The sequence below is a fragment of the Cryptomeria japonica genome, unplaced genomic scaffold, assembly GCF_030272615.1.
Source record: "Cryptomeria japonica unplaced genomic scaffold, Sugi_1.0 HiC_scaffold_84, whole genome shotgun sequence".
Taxonomy (NCBI): Eukaryota; Viridiplantae; Streptophyta; class Pinopsida; order Cupressales; family Cupressaceae; genus Cryptomeria; species Cryptomeria japonica.
In genome coordinates this window covers 511,603-518,953 of record NW_026728906.1, presented here as the reverse complement: position 1 = coordinate 518,953, position 7,351 = coordinate 511,603, and positions in this window count along the sequence as shown.

The window sequence follows — 7,351 nt, the reverse complement described above, 5'->3', positions numbered from 1 at the left end:
AAGTTGTAAGCGCATTTTGAATATAATTTCCAATATCTCAAGGTATTTGTTGATTGATACGAAGAAGATAAAAGTGTCGTCATATTGAGAAATTGGCAATCGCATTTCCATCAAGAATAAGATAATAGATATAACTCATACATTATCAGTGAGATCTGCAAATATCATAATCTTCTACTTTTCCCATGCATTTATAAATGATCTAATAAAATAGAGCTTCATACATCAGTTCATTCTAAAGCTTCACGACCTCTTCTTTCATGCCTTCGATGTCTATATAACCTATGTCTTTGAAGCTTGCTCATTTTCATTCTATGCAACTACTGCAGATACTCAAATTCTTAAGAAACTGCAACAATAATGTCTTGAGTTGATGAAAAACATAGTACATGCTCACAACAAAAAAGAAGCATATTTCAAATACATAAATCTTATTCAATCAACATACTCTTTATTAAATAGTCTTGTGGTATTACAGGGGTGACATATTGTTATAAATCACAAAGGGGTGCGAAATATTATGTATAACATTGTAGGCACAAAATTTGACCACATACAAAATTTCAAGACAAGTGGAAGGTGTAGATGTAGAAGATACCAATTTTGGCTTTCTGAATGTTCACATCAGTAGCATAGTGCATTGGATCGGCACATAAGTGAAGAGAACAAAAATCAGCGATGGTGAGATTAGAATGGAATATTCGATTTGATTATCGATCGGTTGGTATTGGAGAAAGTTTTCTACATGATTTATTTAGGGAAGTGCTAATTTGTTTTAGACAAGTGCATGTATTTTATTCCATATTTGATAGCTAGGTGCATGTTTTTTATTCTAGGTTTTGATTGAGGTTGACAAGGAAGTGAACGCTATTTGGTTGCATAGTTTAGCTTGGGGGAAGACATTGAAAAGAGAGACTATAAAATAATGAAGATATCAATCAATAGATTTGGATGAAGAAAAACGTCGAGTAATAAGATGGTGCAACACTTGGAAATGGAGATTCTAGATTTCAACTCATGGAAACATAAGTTTTGTCATTGGAGAGAATTAGTCAATGAGCGTAGAACTCGAGCATATTGTTAAGCAAGCTCTTTCCACAAGAATACAATATTGTACGAAATTACATAAGTGCTAGGTAATGTCCACTTTGTATTTAAGACTCAAATTGAGAAGTTGGCTTGTGAATCTTGCATTTAATTGATACTAGAGATGAGGGTACAACTCCATTCTTTTCAATATTTTTTATTGGGTTACACCAAGGAAAGTTCTAAATCACTAGTCACTATTTTATATTCTATTGAGTCCTACACGCTTACTTTCATTTTATGCCACCAGTATGTATATGTGAGCATTTAAGAAAACATATAAAGCACATTTTAAGTGATAAAAACACAACCTTTGCTCATATCTACAAATAGAAGCCGAGTTTAGTTACATGAACCACACGAAGCATTACACTCCTTGCGCACTCCTGGTCTTATGGAATTAGAGGAGTCACATTATGGTATGAAGCATAAAAGGGCGCGAGTATAACATCGTTGGTATTTACATGAGAATGTACACAATTGCAAGACAAGTGAAAGATGTAGATGGAAACACGTTAGAAATAAAAATGTCTATTTTTTTCTATATCAATGTTGGTTTCAGTACCACCAATTTTATACCAATACAATATGGGATCATACCTTAAAAAATGTTGGTTTATGTAGCATATATAATCATACCATCTCATAAATCAATGTAAACCTTGAAATGGAGGAAACAAGATCCTACGATTGACCAATGTAAGCTAGAAGATCTTAGTTGACACAACATAATTAGTAATAAGAATAGGACTAGTTGTTGTCTTTAAGGAAGGGATACGAAATTAGGTTCCTGTTCCTTTTGTTGCATGAGATGGAGACAGTGAAGTGTCTATAGATGAACTAGTCTAACAATGGTAAAATGACTAAGTTTTATAGAATGTAGTAGATACAAGATGAAATATAGAAAGAGTAAGACATATCTGAGATGGAGACATAGAGAGGAAATTGGGACTGTAATATGAAGCTAATTGTACTAGAGAGAAACGTTGGAGATCCGTGTCTAAAGTTGAGGGAAAATTGAGAGATGATCGAAAATGAAATCGACAATATTTGATCACTTGCCTCTTAAAAATATGGGTCAATGACTGCTGGGTGCCCTGTTCTTAGGGTTTTCGTTCAATCAATGTTTTGTGATGCCTGCTAATGTCTGGTCTACTTTTCTTTAACTTTCTTGTTATCGGATTTGGACCTGTAGATAGAGAAAATTGGGAGAAATGGTTATTTCATATAAGGGATTACCTTATCCAAACCGCGTATTAGTGTTCTCTCTTCAACAATGATAATGATGAGATAGGATGCATGCCCCCACAAGAAAAGAGGCTAAGCAAATGATAAATGGTGAAATGATGACACCTTATCTTAGGTACGAATTACATAATACACTTGATCATAATTGCTATAGCATATATTTCAATGATTGAATAATCAAATTGGGACTTCTTTATCGTTTCGCTCCCTGAATGCTTGATTGACTAGGTTTTTTGGTTTTCTATATTGAGTACATTGATTCCTAGAATGGGAAAGGGAGTTGTGTTTATATGAAGTTCACACCTTTTCGAAACATTTTGTTGTGATGGGACAACAAAACAAATTAGATTCATGCAAATTACAAGGTCCACTTTCATCTCTCAACAGTTGAGCCTATTTTAGCAAAATAGGGGTGTTGGGTGCACTAGTCCTTGAAAAATGTGCTAGTTAAAAGTTCACCAACAGGGGAAATAACCTGGTTTTCCAAAGCAATCTGAACATTAGGTACACACACGAATAAACCAGGCACACACAAAAAAATAGAAGAAAACCACATAGAAAACCATGCTGAAGAAGACCGTAGTCTACAAAAGGATAAACACTTGTGCAAGAGAAAACTCGTGACTTGTGCAAAATCGACGAGCTCCAAATGACCTTTTTGTGGGTTTGAGCAATTTCACTTACTATAGATTAACGTTTGCTCGCACCTCCATGAACCCAAAATAGCCTACGCCAATTTTTCAAGCTATGTGTTGTTAGTGTATGATATTCTAACTAGAATATTCTTCTATGTAAGTTTGCTAGATGGTTAGTTGTTAGAATAATGCCTGGTTATGTTAATCTTATCCATGAAACATTACATGATTCTAGATAGCATCTGATATTATAGGTGGAACTGTATTAGATATGTATTTTTAATCACCCCTAAGTTGATCAAAGATATTAAGAGCTTATCATTCATCTCAATCTGTGCATTTTCTTTTTTTGAGCTCCACTAGTTTTTTGGTACTCACATGTTTGTAATTTATTTTAATTATGACTGCAGATTTATAGAGGTTTTGATTGAGGTTGAGCATCTGAAAGGAATGTGGATTTGTGCCATAATATTTTTGTGTTCTTGTGAGGACATGATAATCCGAAGGTGTTTCTACTGTGATTTTAAAAATCCCGATGAATTGAAGTTTATAAAATTCATCGTATAAATAATAAAATAAAAATAGGAGATTTTATTTCATGGTTGATTAGTGTATTTTAAATTATATATATTTTTTATTAAATTGTTGATCATGGAGACCAAGTTGACAAATTTGAAGCTCTACTGTAGGGCGATTTTTTAGGAACACATTATTGTGTGGATAGTGGAAGCGCTTAATTAGCTAAAAGATGATTTGTCTTCAATTTTAATAAGACGATCAATTATTTTACTATGGTCAATCTGCATGTGTAAAGGTTTGGGATATTTTATTAAAAAGCCGATCCTTGTGTGCTGGCTTTTTGGCACTTTCTGGTGTGGTAAAATTTGCATAGGCTGATCTTTTGGCATAGATATTTGATTTGAACTAGTGATATAAAGTGGTTGTTTTGGCATAAATTGTTCGATATTGTTGGTCATGCTAGGATATGTTGTGGTCATTGATGTCAACATATTCCTATGATTTTCTCTGGTGATTGCAGATTGGGAAGATTTTCTGATCCGGTTTGTAGCGATGCTTTGTTGATCACTGTTTCGCAGAGTTCGGTATATCCTCTGGTATATTTTGGTGTGATCAGATCTGGTGCTGAGATTTTGGGATATTTCTTGGGAAGGTCTTGTGTATCTTAATTTCAGTTGAATCATGATTTGGTTCTCCGCAAGTTATCTTTCTTCCTGGCCGTTGTTGATTGGTTGTGTTCTTTAGCTTTCAGACGTTGACCGATGAAGATTTGAAAAGTAGTGTTGGTGCAGCTATTGTGGATGATTCTAATGTGCTTGCTGGTATTTTTTTTAATTATGTCCTATTTGTTTTGGCAATCTGTATTTATCGTTGTGTGAGTTTTTGGTGGTTTCTATCAACCAGTGATGATTTGTGTGTTATGCACCATTTCTGGTGGTGTAGCGTGTTGCGATTGATCTTTGCGTGATTTTCGGTGGAGTTATGTGTTTGGGAATTTGACCTAGAACCATGCTATGCTATGTAAACCACTATATTGGTCTGGTGGTCAGTGTTTGTATCGTGTGATGTAATTTTTTAATTGAGGGTCGAGGGTTTAGCCGACCTTGTTATCAAGGTTGATAAATTATATATATAGGTGATATAGTCATGTAATTTGGTTGTTTGATGTTGTGTCTTCATTATCAGAGAGAGGTTTGTGTGCGAACATGTGATGTATCCTTCGATGTTGAGTTTGTGGTGAGATTCTATTTGGAGATGCTATTCTTTCCGTTCATTTCTTTCGAATTGTAGTCCAAATCTTATTGCGAGTCAGTGAGACTTCCCTAAGGGTTGTAGCCTTCCGAGCAAATATTATTTGAGCAGTGAGCTCTAGGCAGTGTGCCTGAATGCATGTGCATTCCTCATTGTAATATTTTCACATACTATTGTAGAGTATCATCTTACTGTGGGTAGGTTCCCACCATGGTTTTTCGCTTAACTGGGTTTTGCGCATCAAAATCTTAGTGTTGTGTGTTGTGCTATTAATTTTCTTATCTGTCTTATTACTGCAGTTTATCAAATCTGTGTTTTGCGGTAAAGTTTGTTATTCCGGTGAAGACTGATTCACCCCCCTCTCATTCTTCCCTCTTGGCTGTTGTTAACATAAATATTGTCAAATCAAATCAATTTTTGGTCAATCTTAGAGTTGCATATGTTGCTTATCTATTTTTGCATGAATTTTGAACAATTTGAATAAAACTGTTTTGTCTTTCTCTATTAATTTTTCCTTGCATGAATGTCATTTTGGCTATTTACAAGGCCGCAAGACTCCTTCTTGGTCTAATTTTTAACCTTTTTTTACCGTTACTTGAGTTCTTCAAGGTCATGTTTTGCACCACTTAGACCAGTTATCTAGCATTAGAGGGCATGTGGAGATTTTGTTTTGCCTCATGGCCTCATCTAGTTTTACTTTATTTTGGTAGTCACGTTTGCCTTTTTAGGCTATAGTGTCCCTTGTTCCATTGCTGATGAAAAGATCCTTTGTCAACTATGAATCTTTGTTACATGAATTTTGGATGAGAATAATTGCTTCCAGAGATTTATTCCTATTACAAGCACTTTTTTGTGGAGGCTTTTATGGAGGAAGACAATAATAGTTCCTAGTGCATATTTTGTGTTCTTTTTGCCCCCGTATTGTTTATGCTCTTTCCAATTTGGTTATTTTAAAAATTGTTCACATATTTTAATGATGAAGTATCATTTCGTGAATTATACTACACAAAATGTAGTAAAGTTCCATCATCTGGGTGGTTACATGCACACACATCTAGTGTAGGTTTCATTCAAAGCTTTTTGAAAAATAAAACTTATGAAATATAAGTTACTAATTAACCATACAATCTCTTCAACAATTCCTCCAACTGGTAGCCAAATGATGTTACGTGCATCTAATTTTTTTGACATCATACCAACTAGAGAGTAACTATGCAGTTATTGTCATGAGCCTATTTCATAAATTACAAAATAATTTATACTTATTTATTTATTTTTCATTAAATTTAAAACAAATTAAGATAGAAATTTTTATTTGAATTAAATATACATTATTATGATAAAGATTTTTATAAATATATTAAATATTTTATTGAAAAGTTTTTTATAAATTATATAAATATGTATATTAAAATCATAAATAAAATAGAAACTCTATCAATTAGAAATATTTTAATTAATATAATGAAATGTCATCACACACAGGCATAGAATCCCAAGAAACCAACATCCTAACAAGCTAATATCAACTCTAAAATTTATCTAGAAGGAACATTCAGATACACTAACAAAGTCTAAATACGTAGTTGTTGTTGGTGCTCCAAAATGTTCCTTGTATTGTAATGGATTAGTCATATATGTATCCCACAAAATTATGATAGAAACATTTTACATCTACCACAATGAAAGAATAGATAACAATACTAAAAGTATAATAAATGTAAACCTAGGTATTTTGTCAATCTCCTAAAATATTATTCAAGAAAAAGATAACTGATATGAAAAAAATTACATGTTATAAATAGTTTTAGAAGAGTTAATCAAAGCTAGAAACTTGATTTTCAAGAGGATGCAATTTGAGAATATGAACCATCACATCAAGCAATTGGATGATGTTGAGTGTCGACATATTGCTAGGGAGACATGCAAGCTAAGGTGGTGCTTGATCATCATAGACCAATTCAGTGATGCCAAGTCAGTTCTTGTAGGTGTATTGAACCTAACTCATCAAAGGAGGAGCAAGTGACATATGGCATTACATCAAATATTATTCAATGTACCTAATCTCATTTCTCATTGATCCACATTCAAAGAGGGACATGTGCCCAAAGTGTTGTAGTTTTCTCATTGGTTAAAGTGGTTGTTGTTATAACTAGCCCTAATTAGGGTTTCATGGTTAAATCTCGGCCATTAAATTCAAATCAATCTCGGACATTCATTTGTATCAAGACTTCTATATAAGGTTTGCCTTCTCATTTTTAAAGGTTAATAGGTGGATAATAGAGTAGAGCAGAACTGTTAGAAAGTAGAGTAGGAGGAGGAAGCTAGAGATTGTTTCCAAGACTTGTTGAAATTAATACATAAGTTTTGTTGAAGATATGGTGGATGTTTGTGCTGTCTTTCTACATTTTGCATGGGTTCTTGTTACTTCTCAAAGTTAATTGAATTTTACTGATTATGATGGAGAAATGCGAAGATATATGATGAATTACTTAGTGCTCATACCATTTGTTATTTGTTGATTGCAAATTGTAGTGCATGGTTGGTCTAAACCTCATTGTTGAAATAGTTCGATTTTTTAGTATTTTTAAAAATGTAAAAAGTTCTATATA